This window comes from Triturus cristatus, chromosome 9 (assembly GCF_964204655.1).
Source record: "Triturus cristatus chromosome 9, aTriCri1.1, whole genome shotgun sequence".
Taxonomy (NCBI): Eukaryota; Metazoa; Chordata; class Amphibia; order Caudata; family Salamandridae; genus Triturus; species Triturus cristatus.
This window is the reverse complement of record NC_140592.1, coordinates 1,058,478,706-1,058,504,868: the sequence shown is the minus strand read 5'-3', so window position 1 is coordinate 1,058,504,868 and position 26,163 is coordinate 1,058,478,706. Positions and strand designations below refer to the sequence as shown.

The window sequence follows — 26,163 nt, the reverse complement described above, 5'->3', positions numbered from 1 at the left end:
AAAATAATTTCAGCATTCACGGTCTGCACGAACTGACAGAAGTTGGTGCATGTGGTGGCTGGGTCTGGACAGTGAGAATGACACTTGCAGGTCATGTCATTGTATGCACTCTAAAAGCATCACAGTCATCCACAGATCTAAGAGGGAATACTGCAATCATTCCCTGTGCCACAGGTTGTGCACTGAATCGCTGCAAAGGCAGGCAGTCCTCATAGAAGTCATGCTGGTTGATCATTAAGAAAAGACCCAACTCAAGAGATACCACTGCAAGTGCTGGAGTGGATCTTCGTCGTTCAAACATGTTATCCATTTCAAAGAAAAGATCAGTGATCTAGAGCTCTCTGCGAGACCTTAAACGTCTGCCTTTGGAAGAGCTCTTACTCGTTTTGGGAAAGCTGTGGCAGAGACGCTTCCTACCTTTAAAACATCTTGAGCTCAGCATAACTAATAGAAATTCATCAGGCAACATTGCTGTTTTTCTGAAGAATGCCCCAACACCATCAAAATTACCCGTCACTACTTCTTCACCAGTTGATTGCTCTGTCTCTGCCACCTCTGAGGCCAGGTAAATAGAATAGACTGGGCTTTTGGACTTCTTCCTGGTTCAGGCTCAAACCCATCTTGATGACCCTGGCTTTGGATCCACTGCTTCTAGCTCTGGCCTGTTAAAAATTCCAGCTGTGCCAGATAGTGACATTTTTATATTTCAGTCGCTTTTATTAAACATTTCAGTGTCCTAAGATGCCAGCTAGTGCCACAAGAGTTTTGGGTGTATACATAAGATGCAACAATAAGAACATTTCAGTTTTCATTTTTCTATTTAGAGGTTATATAAACTGAACCTGTTTAAACCTTGGTTCCCTATCATTATTACAGGCTCTGGATAATGGGGGTACGTAGGAAGGTCCCTGGGAGATTAAATGAACTCTAAACAAGAATCCACCCACAACCTCTTGCTGTTACACTCCAACTCACAGTCAATGAAGGAAGGCTTTTATAATTAAAACCTTCTCGGGCAAGAATGCAAAATTGTGTAGACCAGTAAACTGTTACAGACCGCCAACATTAGGTAATATGAACTTGACTGAACTGTCTTATCTTTTTAACCAAAAAATTGTGAGCAACGTACAGTTGTTTGAAGACTGTTGTGATGCTACTTTTACTTTTGCAGGGTGCCAATTAAAGCCCACATCCCTACTGCTATGAAGTCCTTTTTGACACGTTGAATCTGTTGTTTCCATAGCAAAGCAGTGTGTCTAGGTCTAGGAAGATGAGGATTCTTCTACCCCTCAAGGATGAATTCTCTTTTCTTCGCTGGGGCCCATGCCTTTTATTTTTTACTAAGGGTCTACTTACAATTGTAAAAGTCCTGTGTATGTTCTTTGGGATGTGGGAGGCTCCACCAGCAATCTCTGAATTACTTAGTGTCCTTGCACTCCTAAACACATAAGACCTTCATCACAGTTGCAGTGGAGGCCGCAGCCGCAACAGAGTTTTTGCGATCTATGATTTATTTTTGTGTCAAAGATAGTCACGGATGGAATGGTAGGGTAAAAGACAAATGTTTGCTGTACATCAGTCTTGGGTTTTTGGTTAGTGTATCCATGTAATTCACTTTGCTATTCAAAGTTTGAGCATCACTTTTAAAACTGTTCAATCTGGAGTCAGTTTGTGCCACTGATGCCCCCTCTGATAAACAGGGGTAGTGAGTTAGGGGGATGGAAGAGCAGTTTGAGGGAAACACAGAGAATCCCTGGGTAGACACCATAATTCAGTGAGAGGCAGTCCTGTTGCAGACCTCGCTGGACATGAGGAGTGAGGTTTCCAAAAGGATGGTCTCTCACTGATTTATGGTGTCTACCAAGGGATTCTCAGTGTTTGCCCCCCATCCCTCCCACCCAACCGGGACCTTTTCTGCTGAAGAGGAAGGGATGCCACCAACACAAAAGTACACAAGCAACCCCAAACAAGCTATAAGAAGTCTAGAGTTGTGTGTTTTCTCGTCTGAAGGACAAAAGAGCTGACAATTAAGGCTGCTTTATTCCTAGTGGAGCAACACCAGGTCTGATTTGATTTTGGCTGGTTCCTGTCTAGAGAAGCATAGTGAGCAAAAGAATTATGGACTGGAGTACAGCCAAGAATATTTTCCAGTGTCTGAGATTAATTGAAAATTCAACTTTTTGTTGTTATGAATAGTAGGGCCAGGGCATGGAAAAACTCCTTTTGTCTGTGGTTGCCATGTTCCTTTTCTACCTGTGTGACATTACGGATTTCTCTGTGAAATATCTCCTCCAGTCCCAGGGCAGGTGGTATGAAAACTCAGTGTAGCTGGAGTCCACAATGCCTGGTCGCAGTCAAATGCTTTGGGAGGTTTATCCAGGCCTATTGCTTACCCACCTCCCAATTGCATCTTGAAAAAAAGATATAATACACTTGTCACTCTGTTGCCACACTGTGTTCAGCACCTTAACCCGCCTTCTGACTATGGCAGCATTATGATACTCGTTAGTGAATGTGGAACCCCCTCTGTTAAGGCAGTTATATCAATGAAATCCCCAGAGATGACGTGTTTCTTTCATATATCTCAAAAAGGGGGTTCAAGGAGATTTAGAGACCGGCAAAGGTTGACTCACGAATCTATAAGTCTACCACAATCACGAAAACCCTTGGGTCTAAGAAATTCACATATGTTACAAATAAAGACCTAGCTACTGAAGAGTATCCCTTTAAAGGACACATTACCTCACTCACCATAGATGACATGCAAGCTCAGGGGTTCCATGCATTCCACAAAAGTAAGGTAAAGGATAAAGCATATCTAGACCGAACAGACTGTCTGAAAAACTCTGAGACCCTCTCTGGGATCATTTGTTTGCGTTATTTAAACTCAATTAACATAGCATAACACTGGTTAATTTGGGGGTCGTGGTGTGTAAATAAATTGCCTTTTTTGAGTCTTAAAGTTTGTATCATCAGGATATTATCCTTAATGGAGCAGTCTGTCACACTCTAAACCTTTCTTTTTTATTTATTTTTTTTATTTTTGAAAGACCTTTATTGAGAGAAAAAACAAATACAAATCAACAAAGAGCCCTGGGGGCTCACACATACGGTACATTACAACTTACTGAAAGCACAGAGGATACATTACAGAAGGACTGAGGTCTAGTTTTAAAAGTTTTCCTTGTAGGATAGACATAAGCAGGATATCGTAGCACAACAAGTCAATACTGGTGTTGGACAATCAGGATAGATAATCTTATAGCAGAAGAAAACACCAGAGTCGCTGCGTGGCACCCAGAAAGGAACGTCTAAACCCCAGGGAAGGAAAAAGGACAAAGAATAGAAGGCCCATAGAACAAAAAAAAAAAAAAAAAAAAAAAAAAAAGAAAGCAACCCCACCCCCCAAGTACCCCCCACCCTGCACCCCTGCAGCTGGCTACGGCCTGTCCCCCCCTAGCAGTGTGCCTGTCGCCCAAGAAAAGGAGTCCCGAAATATAGAAAGTAAGAAAAGGATAGAAGCCTAAGACTCTCATAAAATTGAGAAAGGTGGGGAGGAGCCCACTATTCGTCCCCCAGCTCCGCCATCTCGCACCAATAATAGCAACAGTAGTCTGACACCCAATAATAATAACATGCCCAATATGACGAGAAAACTGGGGTCACAGCAGCAGCGCGCAGGGTAAGTAAGGCAGCAACACCCAACCGAAACATCCAAAATATCAACAAGGAATCTTCAAGCCATGATTGATAAGCGTAAGCCCCCGCAATAGTCTTCTAGCACCACCGATACATGTCCCGGTCACTCAGAGAAAACTAGGTCCCCGGCTGCCCCACTCGCCAGAACGGTGCAAAACATTTATCAACGGAGGAGGGCCAACCCATGATAACAAAAATAATCGACAGGAGTGTATCCGGCCATCGCTTCCCGGACCCCTATGCAAACCATACCCAAAGTCCAGCTTCCTCGTCAGTCCAGCACAGTCCCAGGAATGTAGTGACCGGTATCAAGGCAAGAAAAAGACAAACTCAACCCTGACCCCTACGTTCCAGTGCGCCAGCAAAGTGCAGTTGCGGCGTAGCCCCGTAGAGTAGGAAGAGCATCCGATGTGACCACCTAGAGAGATGGCAACAGCCAGTAATCGCCATCCAAAGCAGGACAGTGTTATCCCCAAGAGTGCAGTACGGGCAGGCGTACAGTGATAGCCCACCGAAATTAGGCAACTCACTCCCGGGCAACATGTTCAAAGTAAGCAGAGCAATCTTGTCAGCAGCACCCGCTGGCGGTGGTAGTCCTGGCATCCGACGGCGAACTTCTAGTTTCCGTCCAAATATAGAATGCACTGTGTCCTCCATAGTTGCGACAGTCCGAGCGGCGGTGATGTTAAGTGCACTCACAGTCAGTTCCTCTACGTCTCCCCGGAGAGGCTGCACACGCCTGCCGAGTCCTGGGCTCGGCGATCCGCTCCGCGCACAGCCGCCCGTCCGGTCAGCCAAGGAGAGAACGGGCACAGCGTCGTCCAACCGGCGCTCCAGGTCACGGGCGTTGGAACAAAAAGCAGCTCGCATAGCAGCCAAAGCTTCCAGGACGTCGCCGATGCTCACGGGCATAACGTGAGAGGAAGAGATGCCAGCTCCCTGTCCCCGGAATCCGCAAGCGTATGGCGACCCTCGAGCCCAGTCTTTAGCATACATGTCCAGGCGTTGTTTAGTAGGTCAGCTCCCAGAAAGACAGGGCCAAACCACGGGGACAGGGCAGCAACCTCTAGTCCAGCGCCACGCACAGGGACAGCACAGTGACGGTCCAACCAGGCGCTGTGTATAAGCGCCGATCACTCAATACAAATGGCCCCTTCCATTACACTACGTAGCGAGAAATCAAAGAGAAACTTCCAAAAAGGGGGGATACATTTGTTGCATCGGTGGTAGTAAAGCAGCGTAGCGGCGAGACTCCAAAAGAAACTGTTGCGCCACTTCTGAGGATCTCGGTGGTTTGTCGTGTCTCGCCGGCGGTTTCAGATTCTCATGTAATGGCCGCTGCTGTTGCCTTCCAGCCGGACGCTGCCGAGAACAAAGGACCGGACCCACTCAGCAGCCGTCTGCAGGAGTTCAGGGCATTTCTTCATTCCCGGTGCAGGAGGAACGACGGGGAGCCTACCATCGGATGCAGCGTCGCCTCCCAGACCCGTTACCGCACAACAGGCACGATTCCGCAATCAGGAGAAGAAGCGGTACGGGAGGGAAGCGGACGAGTCGGCGGAGCCGAGGGCTCAGGCGGCCATCTCTGTTGCAGGCTAGGCTCCTCCTCACTCTAAACCTTTCTACTCTCCCTCACAAAATAACTTTTAGTTACAGAAGATTGAGCCATAATTCGTAATACATAAGTGATGCATATTTGAAAGGACGTGACTAATTTTCCAGATTTTTGTAGTTACCAAGAAGTGGAAGATATCCACATTTTAGTTCTGACCCCCTTCCAGCTCCACATATTCATGTGAAAAAAGGTCTGTAAACGTAACTGTTTAACAGAACCAGCTAGCTCTCAGAGGAGGAGAAAATGGTGGTTGTTTTCAACCTCTTTGGGACCAGAATATCCTCTTATAAAAATGTTTTGTCCTAAATATCATTAACAAAAATATTGCCCATTGGCGTTAAAAATCAAAACCCAATGGAGTACTATTTTTGTAAACAATAGTTTGGTCATAGTGTTTATCAGACAATATTTTTGTTATTGATATTTGGTCATGCAACCTCTCTGCCCTATATACCCAAGTGAGATCAGACTTTACATCACTGTGGAGTATGCAGCATCAAGAGACATCACTTGCTTTTCTATCCTCAATTCAGTGGATGTTGGTGCCCATCTTGATTGAAAACACCAAAGCAATACTTAAACAAGGCGATGTAGTGGGTTCATTGTTTCTGTTAGGAGGAGCTGGGCTGACCTGGTTCTGATAACATGAAAAAAGAGGATTTTTGCTGGCTTTAGACTTGGAGGATTCTTACATTTTTAATCTGTATAGAGCACAGAAGTGGGCTGCACATTCCAAAGAATGTCCGGCATTACTAGCTTCAAGCTGCACATTCAGACAAAAGTCAGCTTCAAGGTTATGTTGTAGTGTTTAGCTTCCTTGGCATTAGAAGGAAATGCCAGTTCTATCCACACTGAGTTGACTAATTGATAAGACCACTTCTGGAATGGAAACTACAGTGCCGTCTGCCATAGCACTATTAAATTTACTGTCACTGAATGCCAATAAATCTTGACTCTTCCTAACATGAGCTCCAGGTCATGGGGTTAGTTTTTGACATACTCAAAGAAAGTATTGCACTTTCAGAGAATTTGTAATCCATTCGAGAATGTTTCAATGACAGTCAATTTGCTCCCTGCAGATGTTCTCTGTTGGAAACACTGTACTCTTGAATTAGTCCCTCATTGCAAACTGAGGGGGGAGGATGGTACAGGAAGTACTGAATGTCAGGGGGTGCTAAAAACGAGTAATTGGAGGATCAAATTCACAGCAGTTTTTAAATTGGCTTTAGCTTTGCTGGTGACACCAGTGGGCTCGAATTACAAGCTTTCCAGAAGCCAACTCCACAGGTCCACAGGTCATCTCTCTACTAATGGCAAGCACACCTAGAAAATTTCCCCAAAAAAGATCATTGCACATATTGAGATGAATCTTTACACATAGGTCCGTGAATTGAGTGCAGTCTGTGTAGCGCTTCACATCTTCCTCCAAAGGATTTAAAGGAAAGTGATCAAAGTGCTGACAGACTACTTGTAATAAAAGCAAGGAGGATCTTCTGGCTTTTTGAAAATTCCACTGCAGGGATTGGTGCTTGACTATGTGATCAAAGGTTTAAATCCTGCCGGGTACTGTCAGCTTATCCTCTTTTAAAGGTCCACTTAAAGAGCATAGTTGGCTTGGGCAAAATTGTATGGCATCTGCCAATATCATGAACCTCGGACTGAAATTGTGCTTTGTACACATCATGGTTATGTTTTTGCTACATTGACTTGATTTATCTTTTGATGAACAATTACTGAGGAAATTGGCAATAAAGGAGAACATCTGTCATTCCGTAACACTTGCCTTGTGTTGTAAATTGTCTGACAGATGAAGTGAATTGTAAAAAGGAAACCTTTTTTAAGTGTTATTGTATAGCATACTCCCACCATTTGCGTGACCCAGAAGCACTTGTGCAATGCGAGCGGCCATTACAGTTCTGGTATTCTCATTGACCTGAGTCAAAGCGGTTTATTTAGTTGTGCTTCTTGTTTTAAGGCTAGTGATTTCACTAGTTTTGAAGTTGACTAATGTGCTATCTAATCATGGATTATATTAGATAGTGGCAGGCAGGATATGTCATTCTAAGGATTTTGGGGGGCCTTGGGCACGAAATAGGTTTGCGGCCCCTGTTTGGAACAAATATGAATTTTATCACCGCTTTTTGCTAGTGCAAATTCTGTAATACGAACCAATCATTAATTTTATGCAGGGGCGTAGCTTAGTCTGTAAGATTGGGTGGGTGTGAGTCTCAGATTTTCCAATAATCACTTTGGCTTATCATTACGCGACAAGCAGGGTGCATGAGGGGGGGGCTTACAGGGCACTGGAAAGGGAGAGGAACACAGTAAGAGTAAACACAATATTTTGTAAAATAACGTACGTTTTTGAAAACGTACAAAACTGAGAGAGTTTTTGTTTGTGTGTATGTAAAATTCCTGGTGTATTCCGACAGGCACCCCAAACACCCTCCCTGAAGCTACGCCCCTGATTTTATGTTACAGGTTAAGATCCTGAAATACACAGATGTGAGCTGGAGAGAAAATTCATTCTCCTTGGGGTTCCTTGGAAGGTGATTGCCCACTTTGGCCACACCTTAAAATATCTTGGAGGTTGGATCCTGTTATAGGTTTATGCCAGGCTTTGTGTATGTGGATGCTTGTGCCTAAGGACTTTGCAATTGTTTCATGCTGTTTGGGATTTAAGATTTTCTGATAAGTAGCATCCAGAAATTATCCTTTTAGGTGACCTTAATGGAAATTTGTATTTTTGGATGTGGTAGGTTTTCTTTTTTAAGCTGGTTGATGTGTTGGTCGCAGGCTAGGTATCTGTGTCAGCATAACTTGAATCTACTGCTGAGGTGGAAAACAGAGGTCTTGAAGCTGTGTTGTGCACATGATGGTGCCTGGAAATTAGTCTAGTGTATTTGGTATGTGTTATGTGCAAATATGGCTGGAGCTGCCACAGAGGGAGCAATCACTTAGCAAGGTAGATGACCTGGAAGTGTTGTTCACATGAAGCATGACACAAATGGGAACTGGGTCACAATCCGGTGTAAGATATTTTCAGTTTGGAGGATCTGTTTGCTATTTCTACATATCCAAATTTCACATGCGATTGTTGACAGCCAGGTGCTTAAGGGTAAGTGTTTCAATTTCCTGGATCAGGAATATTTGCTTATGCCTTTCTTCCAGTTCCATTGACCCATCCTGGTGGTGGTAACAGTCAGACAAAATTATATGTATGGTTGTGTTCAAATCTCTGGGAACCTTGCAGATCCAGGCTGTGCCTAATCCTATTCAAACAGGAGCCAAACAAAAAGCTTTACTAGAACACAGCTTGGCTGAACCGGTTTGCCTTGCTCTTGAGGTCATTTGAACATCTTTGAAGATACATTTAAAACACACAGAGATGTGTTACTGTCCCAAACTCTTTTACATATTCTCCTTTTTAAAAAGAGCTAAATTAAATTGCTCCCTGATGCATGCAGCCTTGCCTTGGAGAAATATTGCACAGTGTGAGAACAATCCTGGAACCCAGGCCTCTCTATTCTTTCTTTTCTATTTTTATTTTGTATGTGACATTTTATATGTTTCTCTTGACACCCATTACCCTGGTAAAATGCCCTTTGAAGACCACCTCCTTGCATGGGTCCAGTTGTGACTGAATAGAAAAGCGGTTAGGCTCTTATTTAGACATGCTGAATATGCAGAGCCTGGAGCTCACTGTGAAGGAGTGCTCGAAAGCTGGCAAACTCCTTACTCCAGAAAACCAGGGCCTTGATACATTTTTAAGGGGCATGGGGGGGAAGTGAGATGGGGAGGGCTTACAGGCGTAACGATCAGGCTAGGAAAATTGGTATTCCTAAAGCTTCAAAATGAGTAAAATGAAAATTTTAACTATTAACATATGTGGCCTAAACGATCCAAATAAAAGACAGAGAACAGCTGTTGGTCTTAACTCAATTGGGGCAGACATTGTCTGCCTCCAGGGAACTCATGTTGAAAGGTCCCAAATTGTAGTCTTAAAAACTCTCGGATATAAGGTGATTACGGCAACAACTCAGAGCAATAAAACAAGGGGAGTTGCATTTTTAGCTCGTAGCGGGGGTCTTCAATTCGGTAAATCAGCTGCAGAAAAATCTGGTCGATGGGCAATCACCGAATGCCATTATGGTGTGGGGAAGAAATTAACTATCTGCTCGGTATACGGGTGTGTTGACGATGACCCAGGTCCTTTAGAATTTTTATCCAACGAACTGGTTCTTTGGCCATTACCATTGATAGTATGTGGTGATTTTAACTTAAATCTTTCTTCAAACTGGGCGCTGGGGCACAATAAATTTAAGTATCAAGGTCGAAAACCGAAAGTTTTCAGAGCCCTTGAAGAATTATGCAACACACATGGGTTATCTGACTGTTGGCAATTGAAGTGCCCAAACAACCCAGGATACACTTTTTTTTCAAACCCACATCTAAAGTTTGCAAGGCTGGATTATATATTTGCATCACACAATATAGCCACACATAGCTCCATAGATCGACTCCCCAAGGTATTGTCCGACCATAACCCTCTAACTATATGTCTTGATACTGGTAAAATAGAATCTAAACACAATAGGTGGACGTTCGAAAGGGCTCTTCTGCTGAATGAAGAATATTGTAAGATTATAGAGAACTGGATCCCCGAATTCTTAGAAAATAACCTTGGCAGTGCCCCGCTGGAAATTGTCTGGGATACCCTTAAGGCGGGAATCAGAGGAGAAACCCTGAGATTCTCAATTAAAAACAATCAAGAGGAAAAATTAAAATTAAAAAACCTACAAAATGAATTAGCTAAAAAAGAGGAAGAGCTCATAATGGCAATCCGGGGAAATATCAATAATGAAGAGGCAATTAGAGACGTTGCCATTACAAAAAATCTAATTGTAGAAACGTTTTCAAATAAAGCAATCAGTAAAGCCACCCAAAATAAAGAAAAAATCTACGAGCTCAGGGAAAGTATCGGTCACCATCTTGCAATTCGAGCTAGACAGGAACAAACGGATAGTACAATTAAAGAAATTAAAGACCCCATTAAAGGCCTCACCCAAGATCCCAAAGAAATTAGAGATTGTTTTAAAAGATATTATTCGGAACTTTACACAGAGACTTACAAAAACCAATCTCAAATTGATGACTATCTGGAGACGGTTATATGGACTCAGCTTTCCCAAACCGACAGAGATAACTTGGCTGAGGCGCCGCAATGGATCGAAATATTACTATCAATTAACAGTCTTCCCTCGGGTAAAGCAAGTGGGCTCGATGGAATTCCCTCTGAATTTTATGCCAGATTCAGTAAACAACTAAAAGAGATACTTCTAATGTTGATGACCCAGGTCTTTAATGGTGGACAACCACCAGGATGTTGGGCACAAGCAAAAATAATTGTATTTCCTAAGAAAAACAAAGATCCAACCGAGTTAGGGGCTTATCGTCCAATCACCCTAATCAATAACGATTCTAAAATCTTTTCCAAAATACTTGCCAGTCGGATCGCCCCACTCATGCACAAAATTATATCGGTCAGGCAACACGGATTTGTTCCTGGCAGATTTACCATCGATCACATACAGAGAGTCATCACACTCTTTGACGTGACCGAGGTAGCAGAAGACCCTATGGCACTGATATTACTAGACGCCGAAAAAGCGTTTGATAGGGTCTCCTGGCAATACCTATGGACAGCTATGTCAAAGAGTGGAATTGGGGAAAATTTCATCAAAGCAACCAGTATGATGTATCTTAACCCAGAAGCAGCAGTTGTGATAAATGGGGATATATCTGAAAACTTTAAAGTGACGAGAGGAACGAGGCAGGGTTGTCCCTGCTCCCCATTACTTTTTGCTATCTTCATAGATCCTTTCATTCGGAGGTTAGAATCAAATCTAGCAATATTACCAGTGAGGACCCCTAATGGAGACACCAAAACATTAGCCTACGCCGATGACATTGCCTTAACCATAACCAACCCTAGTGATGCTATAAAACTAATTGAAACAGAAGCTAATCACTTTGGTGAAGTTTCAGGCTATAAACTAATCCAAAATAAAACTCAAATTGTCATTAATAATCAAATTAGCTGTGCTGATAAAAGGATTGTTGAAAATGCGACCTACCTAGGGGTAAATATCACTTCCAATCTTAACAATCTAGTTATGTTAAACATGAATCCACTTTTGAAACAAACAGAACTATCACTGAAGAGATTACATAATTTACATTTAACAATTTTTGGCAGGAGCAATTTAATAAAAATGGTATTTTTTCCTAAATTCTTATATTTTTTTTTAGAAGCATCTGTTTAATTTTTGATCAACATATCTTTACAGAACTAGATCGTATCCTCTCTCGTTTTATCTGGGGGTACAGTAGATCGCGTAGAGCCATGAAGTTTATTAACTTACCCAAAGATAGAGGTGGACTTGCCCTACCCAATTCTAAAGCTTACTGGTGGGCTAGTACACTTAATTACAGTAGAATGCTTCTAATTTCAAATCCGGCTTTAAATCCAGCAGGAAGGGTTCCAACCCCACAAGAACTTATTCTCGGGGCAGCAACGGAAGATCATCTCTGGCGCTTGACCTATGACTGTCATTTCAAAAAGGTCCGGTTTAAAACCCTTAACCTCTTCTGTGCCCATGACGAGATAGTCTCGTCATGGAGCACGGTCGCGCTGTGCCCATGACGAGACTATCTCGTCATGAAACCCGCCCACTAATGTAACGCCCGGCACAGGAGGGGGAAAGGGCGTGGCACAGAAGGGGTTAAAGGAATCTATAACATCTGGGGTAATGTACGCAAAATTGTGGGGATTGGTAGATTTTCATACTACACGACTATCCACTGCAATCAAAATCTCCCCGCAATTTTTTCAGATTCATGTATGAAACGCTGGGTTATGTCAGGAATCACAAAACTTGGTGTATTTTTCAATCAAACTGGGTTTAATACATTCGAATCACTAAAGAATAAATTTGCACTAGAACATCGTGACTTTTACAAGTATTTGCAAGTAAGAGACTTTATGTTGAAAAAAGGGGGTGGGAACACAGCTTTTCAGAAAATACAGATAATAGATATGATTATAAAGGATAAAATAATTAAAATTGAGGAAATCCAGAAGCGTTGGGAAACCTGCGACGCACCAAAGGATTCCGCAATTGGGATCTTATCGGCATCTCTCAAATCAAAGACATTTGGGGACCTGCCGGGGTCCGCTCATTCGCCCAAATGCAGGACGCGTACGAACTGGCTGACGCCGAATATTTCAGATACTTGCAGGTGCGCCACTCCTTGCAGGCGAACATCCCACCGGAGGTCAAGCTGCCGCCAGCCTCCCCGCTCGAAGATAGGTTGCTCGATGGACTCCTCGCGGAACACGCCATATCCCTTACCTACAAAAAACTTATTAATAACCCCCCAGATTTGCTTCTTCCCCTTAGAGAAAAGTGGGTCGCTGAAGGGCTGGAAATAGATGACGAGGAGTGGCTGCACGCTTTGGCTTCTCCACGTGAGGTCGCGATATCGGCCCGATTGCGGCTTATCCAATTGAAGATCCTACACAGAGTTTATATCTCTTGCACACGACTACACATGATGGGTAGGGCGGACACAACGCTATGTAGAAGGGGGTGTGGAGGCGATGGAACCTTTTTTCACGTGCTGTGGGACTGCCCGAAGATTCAGAGGTACTGGAGAAGGGTGGTGCGGGATATGGAAGAGGTGTGGGAGGTGGAGATTCGCCCGGAAGCCAAGAGATGCCTCCTCAACATATGGGAACCAACTGACCTGCCGCCAAAGGGGAGGCTCTGGGTGACACTCGGGCAAATGATAGCAAAAAGGAACATTGCCAGGCTCTGGGGCAGCGCTGTCCCACCGAAACCTTCAGACTGGGCCAGCGACATGGACTGGTGCATGCTGCAGGAAAAGACAGTATATGTGGCGAGAGGGTGCCCGCGCAAGTGGGTTGAGGTGTGGTCCAAGTGGAATGATTTTAGGGGGGGGATCTGCGAGCCCCCTTCCATTGTGCAGGAAGAACCCGGAGATGTGTAGACACTTGCTATCGCGGCTCGGGGAGCTGGGAAAGGGGAGGGGAGGGTGCTGGCTAGCCAAGGGCACACATGAAAGCGCAGTGTTGACCGATGTTTCGGGAGGGAGGGGGGGGAGTTGGAATTTGCGGCACCCTATGCCTCCTAGGGCAGCTTGCCCCTAATTTGTGATTGTTTATTTAATACTGAGACATGCAATATTTTTCTCTACCTCTCGGTACGTTTGCACTCCTCAACGCCGCCGTACCTCCGGGTTGACGGCACAGGGCTGTGTGATCCGACATGCATCCAAATGGGTTTTTCGCGGCCGGCCCGCAGGGTTGTAGGCTCTCTGCTGTGTACCGAAGTGTTTAAATAAAGGTTTTCAAAATCCAAAAAAAAAAAAAAAAAAAAAAAAAAAAAAAAAATTGAGGAAATCTACAATAATTTAATTACAAATCTACCTGACGACCTTGACAAACACTTTCAGATATGGCAGGATAAATTAGAAATTTCCGAAAAGTCCATTCAAATTGCATTCAACCTCTCGCAATCAATCTTAATATCAACCAAATTACAAGCACAATTTTACAAGACCTTTTTTCAGTTATACTATACTCCTAAAAAGATAGCAAAATGGAGCATTGGCAAGGGGACGAGATGTCCAAGATGCTCACTTCCCGAAGTGGATTTAATGCATATGTTTGCTACTTGCAAGGAACTCTATACCATTAGACGGGATATTTCTATTTTTCTTTCTAAAATCCTCAAAACCGATATTGTAATAACAACAGCAGAAATAGTTTTGGGGGTAGAAGGGGATTCTCGACCAACTCAAATAAGGGGATTAATATTTGTTGCAATGGCAATATTTAGAATCTGTTTAGCGTCGGCCTGGTTAGATCTACATCCACCCTCATTTCAACAATGGCGAGCACGCTTACTTGCAACTTATAGTGTGAAACAGCCATATACAAATGTAAGGGCTTGAATAAGAAAAAGAAAGGCCTAGCTATCTGGGATCCACTCAGAGTATGGATAGATGATATTGAATAACCCAAAAAAAGTAGTAATTGCTAATATGTCTAAATTAAAAGCGGCTATGTCATAATTTTTTCTGTTAAATGTATATATATACAAATAAACTGTAATGCCTGTAAGCTGGTGGGTGGTGGTGGTGTTGGAGGGGGGAGGGGGGGGGGGGGTCGGGTAACGCAAAGTAAGCCAAAAACTCAATAAAGATTTGATTAAAAAAAAAAAAAAACACACAGAGATGTGTTACTGTCCCAAACTCTTTTACATATTCTCCTTTTTAAAAATAGGTAAATTAAATTGCTCCCTAATGCATGCAGCCTTGCCTTGGAGAAATATTGCACAGTGTGAGAACAATCCTGGAACCCAGGCCTCTCTATTCTTTCTTTTCTATTTTTATTTTTTATTTGACATTTTATATGTTTCTCTTGACACCCATTACCCTGGTAAAATGCCCTTTGAAGACCACCTCCTTGCATGGGTCCAGTTGTGACTGAATAGAAAAGCGGTTAGGCTCTTATTCAGACATGCTGAATATGCAGAGCCTGGAGCTCACTGTGAAGGAGTGCTCGAAAGCTGGCAAACTCCTTACTCCAGAAAACCAGGGCCTTGATACATTTCAAGAAGTAGCTATTCCCATCCTTCCGGCTCTCCCTAGAGGGAGTTTGTTCTTTCATAGCCATTGTAAACAAGTGCACTGATGTGCTTGGATTACCCCTTCCTATATCTGAGCCAAAGTTCAATATCCTGCCAACGAGTATATAGCAGTCTTCTGTAGCTCTTGAGCCTGTTTTTCTCTTCAATGAGGCCTTGTTTGAGCCAATGCTTGCTCCCAGAGAGAAACCCTTTCTGGGCCAAGCAAATTGCATACCACCACAGGCATGTGCCGTATGTTTTTATCAGGCAATCCTTCTCTAGATAGCTCAAGCACCCTTGACAAAACTGAACCTTCTATTGTTAGGTAAAAGTTTGCACTGAGTAGCCTTGTTCTGCACACCACCAGCATGAAATGGCCAGATTTACTGTTATTCACCTACCAGACCCAGTGAAGGGCCCATTCTCTTAGCATGTTGGAGATGGTCTTGTGCTTCGAAGCAAATACTGACATACAATCTGGATTATGCAGATAGTATAGCACATTATGTTGGTGTGGCGGTGATGCTTTTGCTTGCATTGATGCACTCCACAGGATGTTAGGCTACATTGCTTTTTGATAGGGTGAAGTGAATTTGGGTGAAATTCTGGCTCCTTCACAGAAAAGTTGTACAACTGTGCGATCCCTAGGCTTGGTCTTTCCTGTCATACAGTTCCCCCCTCAATTCTTCTTTGTGGTGTTTTCCGGCATTTTATGAAAAGACGTAGTAAAAAAGAGAGTTTCTCTTGGGTGTATCAGACCACCTAAACTACAACCATATCAAATTCACTCCGACCATACAGACCAACTCTACTAAGGGTCTAAAATACCCACAACGATAGCCGCATATATCTCAAAGACAAAAAACCAAATAGAGTAAAAATTAATATTATGATTTATTGATAACAATTTGTCCACATATCAGTGATTGTGCACTCAAATTCATAAAAACAATCAAAAAGAAAAGCATAAACAATGTCTAAAAACATAAAAATTAGAGAGCAAAGGTACAATGTGAAATCTATACATTCATCACAGAATGGTATAATTCCAGTATACATTCATATATACATATATATGTATCACAGGTCTATTTTTGGTACAGTAGATCCAAGTGTGAGACAATTTCTGGATTTTAGACCAATTCTGGGTAATGTAGGCGTCGACGCGTTTCGGTGGTAAATTCTAATTAATATCCACCTTCTTCAGGACAAAGATAAAAGCTCTCCAATATTTTTGAGCAATTTAAAAACCTATTAAGACAATGAAAAATGAAAAAGAAACCTCATTTAAAATCATAGAGGTGATTTATCATTATTATAACCACAATACTAATAATGGTTCCACTACTATAAATCATCCACAAACATTGTCATATGCATTGTCTAGTTTTTAACAAAAAAGAGAGAGAAATTATTTCTAATTCACAGCAGTGTGTCTCGTGTGTTACCATATAGAGACTGGCATCCATCTACTATCATACATTTATCGGGCAAAGAGCCCCAAATAGTGTTTGTCAGTGAGTGCATGCGGCTACCGGTGACCAATTCATCGAATCTCAAGTCCATGTCAATCCCAGTCATACAGTTATCATACATACTACTTATGGTTCAGGTACCCGGACCCAAAGGTCACAGAGGGTACTCAAGGGTTAACCAGTCAAACTATAATGTCCATTCATCCCCTAGTTTTCTTGTTATATGTGCAACAACAATAATACATACATACCCCTATTGCGGGTGCAGTCCAGTCTGAAGAACAGATATAAATATTATCTGTTGCATGAAAAGATGTAGTTCTCAAAGAGTCCCAGTTTATTCAGATGAGGGATCTAATGGGAAATATGCGAATATATATAGAGAAAGACTCTTAGATATAGCCCTAATCTTAACACAGTCTGTTATCAAATGTAATCGTTTGATTTTGCCCGCTTACCTCGATAATTTTAGGTTACTGCGGAAAATGGGGGATTTTACCCAATAGAATCCGGTACGTGCGTGCATCAAAATACTGCATCGATATTGCACGTTTTTCCACTTTCAAACATTGGCTCCTGATTGGGGAGTTTATTCCAAATGTACACCTATACGGTTAAATAAGGCATCGTAAGATCTACGAGTAAAAAATGTAAGTAACGAGTCTCCTACGGGTCTTATTTAGGTTCGATATTCGTGAACTGAATATCCAGTTCTATAAAGGCAATCGTAACGGTTATATGTTAACCTCTTAGTCAAAGCATCTCAGATAGAGATAGAAACGTTTTTCTCAGGGATGTATATTACACGATATATTTCAAATATATCGTGTAATATACATCCCTGAGGAACCACAACCTATTTTGGTATCCAAGTCAAATTTGTCCCGACAGAGGCTGCGCCAAGATCCCAATGCGGTGCAGCCAGTACTCAATGTGTCAGACACAGTCCATTACTGTGAAGTTACGCATAGACTCTACAGCAACTTTTTTGGTTCGGACTCCTACCTGAGCCAGCCATATGGAGAAGACAGTGGAGGGGATGGAAGAAGAGTTCATCCCCCCCTATGATGAAGACAATTGGTACATAGACCTACAAGAGGCCAGTAGGTTGGATACCTTACCTGATACTGGCATGGTTCCACAAGGCCCTGATCCCCCAGACCGGCTATAGCAGGAACTACGTCTTTTGCCCCTCTGATTAGAAGGGCTGCTGTGGTCTACTATGAATGTAAAAAGGAATTAACTCACTGAGGTCCTTCAGCCTGGCCAAACACCAACTAAGCCTCTCCTGCCCTTCAACACTCTTTTGGGCACCTGGGCAAAACTATGTTCTGTGCCTCGGGTCAATCGAAACATCACCCATTACCACAGACCAGCTCTAGCAATCCTGATGTTTTAACTCAATTCAATTCAATTCAATAATACTTTATTCGGTTACAAATATATAACCATAAACGCACATAGTAAAAAACTTGTTGAAATATATAAAACAAATATTTTTGTATATACAATATTGGACATGGCAGTACGTACATAGACATAATTTCATTTGACTTATTATCACATCATGATCGTTTTCCTGTATTTAAAAACATTTTTTTTAAACGCAGTAACAGAGGCTACGACAAATTCTGTCTCTAATTGTTGAAGAGCCTCAAGTGCTGGGCGACAGGACCTCATACCCAATGTTTTTAAAACAGGAATAATCCATAACTTCCTCTGTACAGAATAAAATTTGCAGAAAAATATCACGTGTTTAGTAGACTGGTCAGAGATGTCATCACACGGACATTTACATAACTGTTTTGACCAATCATTTACAGCTGGAAAACTTAATGATCTATACAGAGTACCCAGGCGGAAGCGCATCAAGAAGAATCTATCATAATCATTTGTTATCAGGCATAGATCTGGCTGCAGGCTAAGAGTTGTTAATGTAAGATTATGTGCTTGCACCGTGGTTTTACTCATTTCGACACACAATCTCTGTTCGCTCAAAAAGCTCAGGCATTGAATCTTAAGATCTTTCCTGGACAGCCTGACCATAGTAAGTGGGTCATCATAAAATTCTTGATGGCCTAAATTATATAGAAAAGATTTAACAGCCATCTAATGTGTATCACCCCATCCAGGCCCCTACAGTCTGCTAAAACACCACGATTAAAATGTGTTTCCTCTGTTGTCCATATCCTATGCCACAACAGAACCGGTTGGATTTTCATGATGTCTTCTAAATATGACAAACCTAGTTCTGTGTGGCATATAAAAGAGGAGGTGCTGTTAGGAACCATTAACAAAAATCTTTAAAACATATTTTCAGCTGCCTGCAAAGAGCTAACGTCCGCATACCCCCATATGCCAGCTCCATATGATGCGACAGTAACACATTTCACTTTATAGATGTTTAACAGTTCCACCGTGGGATGTCTGCCTAATTTCCTGCTAAAATTTGATAGTGCAGATAAGGTCTTTATATACAATAATCTCCTTGCTTTAACAGCCTGCACCCATGACCCTGTACGATCAAATAAAATTCCAAGGTAGGAAAATGTCTTTGTACTTTCGATCCGTTTTCCATCAATAAAGATTGATCTAGTCTTTATACATCCTGACTCACAATTCATAATAAAAGTTTTAGATGAATTAATAGTAAGGCCCCGTTCTGACATAAAATTTGCAAAGCTGGTTACGACCCTTTGTAGTCCCAACGGTGTATGGGCCATTAGGACCGCATCGTCAGCATATAACAATGCGGGAATTGGGCGTTTACCAGCCTCTGGTAGGTCCTTACTTTCCTGAACTAAAACCTTTTCAAGGTTATTTATGTACAATGTGAAAAGAAACGGGGCGAGGACGTTTCTTTTGTCCAGTACATTCCCCTCCCACCCCGAACCGTACCCGTGCCTTTGCCCCTAAGTATAGCTCTCTTAGAAAGGAAATTAAAACTGGTTCGACACCTAGCTCCACTAAAATCAACCACAGTTTGTTGTGCCTTACGCAATCAAACGCCTATGATAAGTGTCGACAAAGGCCAAGTACAGGGCTCCCTTTTTTGCTTTAATGTACTTATTCATCACAATGTTTAAATTAAGGCCCTGCTCAATTGTGCCTAACTTCTTACGCAAGCCAAACTGCAGATCACTTATCACAGACCGTTCCTCCGCCCAATCCTGGAGTCTGTTCAATATAACCCGACACACAATTTTCACTGTTGAGTCCAACAATGATGTCGGTCGGTAACACACCGGCTCGGTCCTATCCCCCTTTTTAAATATAGGTACAAGGATGGACTCATACCATGTCGAAACAAAGCCAGCAGAACTACAGGCATTGAACACTTGTGTCAACAATGGAACCCATAAAGCAATATTGGCTTTAAAAATGTCAACAGGGACACCATCCGGCCCTGCTGCCTTCCCACCCGAACTAGTAGCAATGGCCAGGTTTATCTCACTTAGCTCAAAAAGGAGCACTTTTCCTTGATCCCTAAAAAATATACCATGCTCCACCTCAGCATCTATACTATCATGTGACTCTAGAGATAACTCATCATACAGAGACTAGAAATGCTCTATCCTCTGATGCTCTGGAATTGCCACCTCAATTGTTGCTATGCCCTTATCTCTAAGGAATGGTGCGTTAACTGTCTTCCAAAAGGCTCTGGAATCTCTAGCACTAGAGGCTTCTCGTAGAGCTATCCACGCTTCTGCTCTTAACATATCTCTTCTACCTTTTAGGACACACTTGTACTCCCTCCGGGCCACTCTGATCTTTTCCCTGTCTTTTTCTTCTATGCGTAGGGCATGCTTAAGCTTTCTATAGGCCCTAGTCCAATTTGGATCAAACCATCCTTTTTTCCTTTGTTTTTTTCCCCTACTATTTACATTAACAGTAAGTGCCCTCTTAATATGGTCTGTAATATCATTAAAACCATCAACATTTTCTTTAGGTGTGGTATTATCATCCAGGCAGACCATGATCTTATCACAATTCGTTACAACATCAACCATAAAATCTTTAGGTTCCACTTTATTCCAGCTTAAAATATAGCCATTTTTCTTAGATAGGGATATATTCTCAATATAAGATTGGGGCTATTAGCCTTTCTCATCTCTTGACTAAATAGCGAGATACCCATACTCTGTGCAAAATGGTCACTTAGTGCAATCTGGTGATTACAAAAGTCAACGATACCTGAACAATACCTGTTTGAAACCAAGATGAAATCTATTGTTGAAAAAATTCCAAGACCGTTAAAAGTAGGACCAAAGGGAACGGGAGGACTACTTAAAGTGTTGGCAAATCCCAAATCAAATTGAAATACAATTTCATTTAAACTATCACCATACCTTGTATATGGAAAATGGGGGAAAATAGTCTCCATATCATATGCGACTTCGCAAATCCCGGGATCCGAATGTTGAGGAGTGTTAAAATCCCCCCCCCCTCCCCCCAAACTATAATCAAATCTTTACTCCCTACCTCCTGCAAATTTTGCAAATGACAGCAAATAGCCCTTACAATCCCTTCTAATAAATTGTGGGGAACATTGTTATAACAATTCACTATTATTTCTGTGCAGCTTGTATCTACCACTAGACTAATGATTTGATAAAAACTATTTTTTTAAATTTAGCTAGATTCGAAACATAGGTGCAGAGCCCCCCTTTAGCTCTACCATGCATGGAGGCTATGGCGAGTGTATGTAAAGTTTTATAGCCATTAATAGGAGTCGGCTCAAACACCCACGTTTCCTGCAGACTGATGAGATCAAATTGCTGTATAAACTCATTCCACAGTCCATTTGTCACCTTTGATTTTAACCAGCAACATTCCAAAACATAAAATTACATCTCCCATTTCCTCTGACACCTATATTAAAATCCGAACTTTCCTCTTCACTTGACATCAAATTGTTGTCCTCCAATGAGGTGGGTAATATTGGCACAGTCATAGTTAATGGGGTAATAAAACTTGCATCATTAATAGTTGTGATATTTCCCTTACAGATACTCTCTGACAAATCTATATCTAGTGTATCATTATATACTATAATATCATGTAGACCAAATAAGTCTACTCTCCCCGTGGCATTCACAGCCTCCCAAGTCCTTGGCACTTCTTCCCTAATGCTTATGTTAGAAGTTAAGGCAACAGTGGGTTTCCCAAATGCATTCTTCAAATACTTAGATTTGACTCCGTTATTGTCCGACCCCTTCTGTCAGTCCACTTCTTCCAGGCTAGGTAGTACATTAAAACAATTATGAGTGGGTATGCCATATTTTGTACTTTGATTTATCAACGTGACCACCCTACTCTGTACTCCATAGTCAAAATGGCTGGGTTTATAGAAATATTCTAGTGGAACAACATTAATCTGTTCTGCCAAAATTGGACTATTGCCCACCCTACTCAAGATTGACTGAATTAAGTGTCGGGTCTTACAATTTAATATCACACAATCGCCAGCCAGATCCTTACAAACTCTTCCTATCCAGCTCACCCTTCTTGCCATTTTAAACTCTATAAAGAGTCTATCAGTTAAATCAGTCCTAGCCCCAAGCCAAGATAGTGATTTGTTTCTCAAACTTTCCCATGACCCTACCATCCCCTTTCGTAACTTAGGGACATTAGCTAATACCACTGTGTAGGGGGTCGCCGCCAGAGGTAAATCTATATATATTTCACTTGTTTTTCAAGCTCCGGGCCCTCCATTGCTCTAAGATCTTTCATCACATTTGGCCCCTCTATCTGATTATCTATACTTCCACTATGGGCAATTGGCTTGGGACAAGTCCCCACAATTCTGTTTCCAGTTGTCAATTGCACACTTGGAATAAGAGTGTTTGTGTGAATACTAGAATCTAAATGAGTATTCACGTATTCATAAATATCATGAGCTTCCAATTTATTTCTAACTTTTAGAACTTCAATCTGTGTGCGGGAATCAGATCTGGCAAGCGCCTTTTCCCAGCCACACATTTTATTTAATGCAGGAGTCCTACCCTTTTTTGGTACTTTTGTTTGTTTTAAATTTGTAGTTACCAGTCCCTTTAAACTGGTCTCTCTCTTCTACTTTGGTAGATTATCTGGATTTCTAGGTCGCGTTGATGGCGGTTGGGGATCACTCTCAGAATCACTATCTATGACTTGATCTGAGATATTCACGACACACCCATTTCTACCATCTAGTCCGTCAAGACCACTAAGCATTCCCACCTGCTGATCATTTATCACTTTGTCATTATCACTAACAGATACAGTGGGACCCTCTACAGTATTGTTCTGATCTGGGTTCATGGCCTCTTCTACAGTTAAAATTTGTTTTTCTATTGCACCAATTGCACCTGTCAGATAATTTAGTAAAGGTAGACAAGGACCTTCCCCCGTTTTACTCTGCTTCTTTTGTGGTATGGTTGATGTTTTTCTCTTCCCCATACTAATCCAATTACGCGTTTGATAAATTAATAGAATTAATAATATCTTCTTGATTACTATTGCAGGACTTAATCCTAGTCTCAATCACACACTTCATACAATAGAGACTGTCAATATTTTCACGGAGTCCCTCGTTGTTACAATACACGGATGGTCAGTCAATGAACTTGGTTTTCAATTGGTCCAGCACAGGTACGAATGCAGACAATTCCCTTTGTCAATCCAAATGGATAAATCAGGGATACAGTACCTTCAAACAAAAATGTTACGACAAGCAACCAAGAGCTGTGGCCCAGCCCTGCCTCTTGCGGTCGATGACGGGCAAGGACGGGCCCGGGCAAGCCCGCTCGTGTCCCACGCCGCGTGAGCCCTGACGGTGCTTTATGCGCCGGCTGGCGCGAGGACGGTGCGCGGTTCCTGCCGTGATTTCGCTGTGCCCCTGGGACTTGTAGTCCAATGGCAGTCCACGGTAGCTGTGGCAGGTCTTGGCGGTAGCTCTGCTGGTTCCAGATGCTGTGAGTGGCTGCAGCCCTCCCTGTGCCTGTCTTGCCCCTGTGCTCGTCAGCAGTCTCTGGAACCTGCTCCTCACTAGGAGGGCTGGCTAACATTGACTCATTTACAGACAGCAGATCCCAGGCATTCCAGTCCACATATTGTGTTAATATCCAGCTGGAAACGATCTCACAGCCGAGTTCCACAGCCCATTATTGTTTAAAATGCGGGGTCGGGGGAGATCTTCACCAAAAGATTAATATGCGCCGCCATCCTCACCAAACCAAAGCAGATGCTTATGATGGTGCCCAGTCACAAAACCGGACTCGGCATACTGAGTGAGGCTGTAGTGTGCATGGTGAAAAAACTCAACAATCAACTCCGGAGAGTTGTTTGGTGCAGGCATCCACCAGCAAAGTCAATCCTACCACCTTTCTGACTACTCTTCCTAACAGAGTCCAAACATATAGAAAGATTTGGCAGGAGCATGTTCTTCAAGGGCCTGCCATGCCTTGAGGTCAGTCAGTGCCACCTGCCTCCTTGGATGTTACACCCAATCACTTTGGAACATGGTTGGAAAGATCTTACCTGCAGTCTTGGAAGACTTGCAGGCTTTCTTTGCTCATCCATTCAAGATGACTGGGATGTGTTCAAGTTCATCATCCACTTGGGCCTAAATGCCACTGATTGTCTAGGAAGGACTTGTGCAACAAATATTGTGCACCTGCGCCACCATGGATGAGGTCCACAGACTTCTCCGGGGATGTCCAAGTGTCCTTAATGGAGATGCCCTTTGACTGTACTCACCTGTTTGGCGACAAGGAAGACTCAGCCCTGGAGCGTTTTAAGGAGAGCCGAGCCACGGCACCCTCTTTGAGCCTTTCAGCACCAGTCCGGCAATCCACCTCCCCGCCCCCAACAGTTTCCCCCGTTTCGAGGATATGCCAGGGGCATAGCATATTTACAGCGCCCATCACCGCCACCCACACAACAAGCCTCCCAGCCCTTTTGAGGTCAGCATGTAGGGCCAATCAGACAGAATTGGAGTACTCAATCAACCTGCCAGTCACACATGACTCCTTTGCATAGGCTCCTGTTCATCACAGTCATCCTGGAGACGGTGCACTTTATGATCTTTCTTCTGGGCCGACGAGTCCAGAACATTCAATCCATGATCCTAATGTTTCATCCTGTGTTCTGGGTCTCAGTGAGGATGGCTTTAACGATTCTTGGCCTGCTAACCATCTGCATCGTGCTCACTGAACATGTCAGATGGCCTATGCATGTTTTGCAGTGGGATCTGAAGTCTGTCTGTCCAGAACCAGGGGAACCTATCCAAGTATCGGGTGAGACTGCAAAAGATCTGCAGCAGTGGCAGCCCAACCGAAATTTGAGCCAGCGGCAGACGCCCCCTCACCTGACTGAATTGTCAGGGCATTTCCCTGGTGGTATAACACCTGGCAGAATCCATAAACTCCACAGCAGATGAGCTCAGCCACCGACGCCTTACAGATCACAAATGGCAGTTCCATCTGGAGGTTGCGCAGAACGCCTTCCTGCAGTGGGGAGAACCATGGCTCGGTCTCTTTGCCACTGCAGAGATCGTGTAGTAGCTACACCTTTTGTGCATTGGAGTTCCCAAGTAAACTCTCCCTCAGAGATGCATTCCGAAGCAGTGGTGCACTGAACTCCTGTATACCTTCCCCCATCACCTCTCCTGCTCCGAGTTCTGAAGAAGATCAGGAAGGTCTGGGCCAGAGTCAACCCTGCAGCTCTGGATTTGTTTAGGAGAGTGTGGTACCCAGAACTTCTGAGCATCTGTCCTCCGATCAGACTGCAACTTGAGGAAGATATTCTGTCGCAGCTGTAGTCCCGGCTTCTTTCACCCGGGTCTAAGCAACCTGCACCTCCATTCGAGGAGATTGAGCAGCACCAGGTAATATCCTTTTACTTCCTTCCTGTAGTGATTGATATCATCATGGCAGCCAAGTTCCCTTCCACAACATCTGTGTATTCTGAGCGCTGGGGTAAGTTTGCCACTTGGTGCAGTACCCGCCAGATAGACCTGTTGCAGACCAAACTGTCAGATGTATTGCTGTTTGTTTTATCATTGGCCCAGCAGGACTTGCTGTGAGCACTTTTTAAGGTTTCTTGTTGGTCTTCTGGACCTTTTTACGTTTGATGGACCAGCCATCCTTGTTCAAATGGCCTGTTGTGATGTGTTTCCTTTAAAGTTTGCAACATAAATGTCCGTCAAACCCTTTGTAATGCAACAGTGTAACTTAAACTTGTTTCTCACTTGCCTCATATCACCCTCTTTAAACCAATGCCATTGCACCTCCTCACCTTAACAATGGTCTTTCTGGCTGCAGTACCGTCAGCAAGCCATTTGGTGGAACTTCAGGCCCTCTCAGTTTGGGCTCTTTATACCAACTTTTTCCGAACAAACTGGTGTTGGTGACACCTTTTCACATCGGTCTAGCCATCACTCTTCTGACCTTCTTTGCTCTGCCTCATCCCTCGAAATAGGAAGAGATTCCATTATTTGGACCCCAAGAGAGCGCCCAGCTTTTACTTTGATTGCACCATGGTGCATTGGGTAGATGAAATACAAAAAATGGTTTGACAACCAGAGGGTCTGAGGGAAAATATTTATAGAGACCACACAGGGTTTGTTCCCCCAAAGAATACTTAATCAACAACCAAGTGAAACCCTGGGGTCTACTCT

At 43.0% G+C, this 26,163-nt stretch overlaps 2 protein-coding genes across 3 annotated transcripts in view; one reads left to right on the top strand and one right to left on the bottom strand.

Annotated features, from left to right (window-relative positions):
- The window catches only part of TOGARAM1 (TOG array regulator of axonemal microtubules 1), an 846,610-nt gene that overhangs the window by 535,677 nt on the left and 284,770 nt on the right, over nt 1–26,163 (top strand). The gene's annotated exons all lie outside the window — the stretch shown is intronic.
- LOC146799375 (endogenous retrovirus group 3 member 1 Env polyprotein-like) overlaps nt 1–26,163 on the bottom strand; it is a 149,782-nt gene that overhangs the window by 108,417 nt on the left and 15,202 nt on the right. The window lies entirely within an intron of this gene.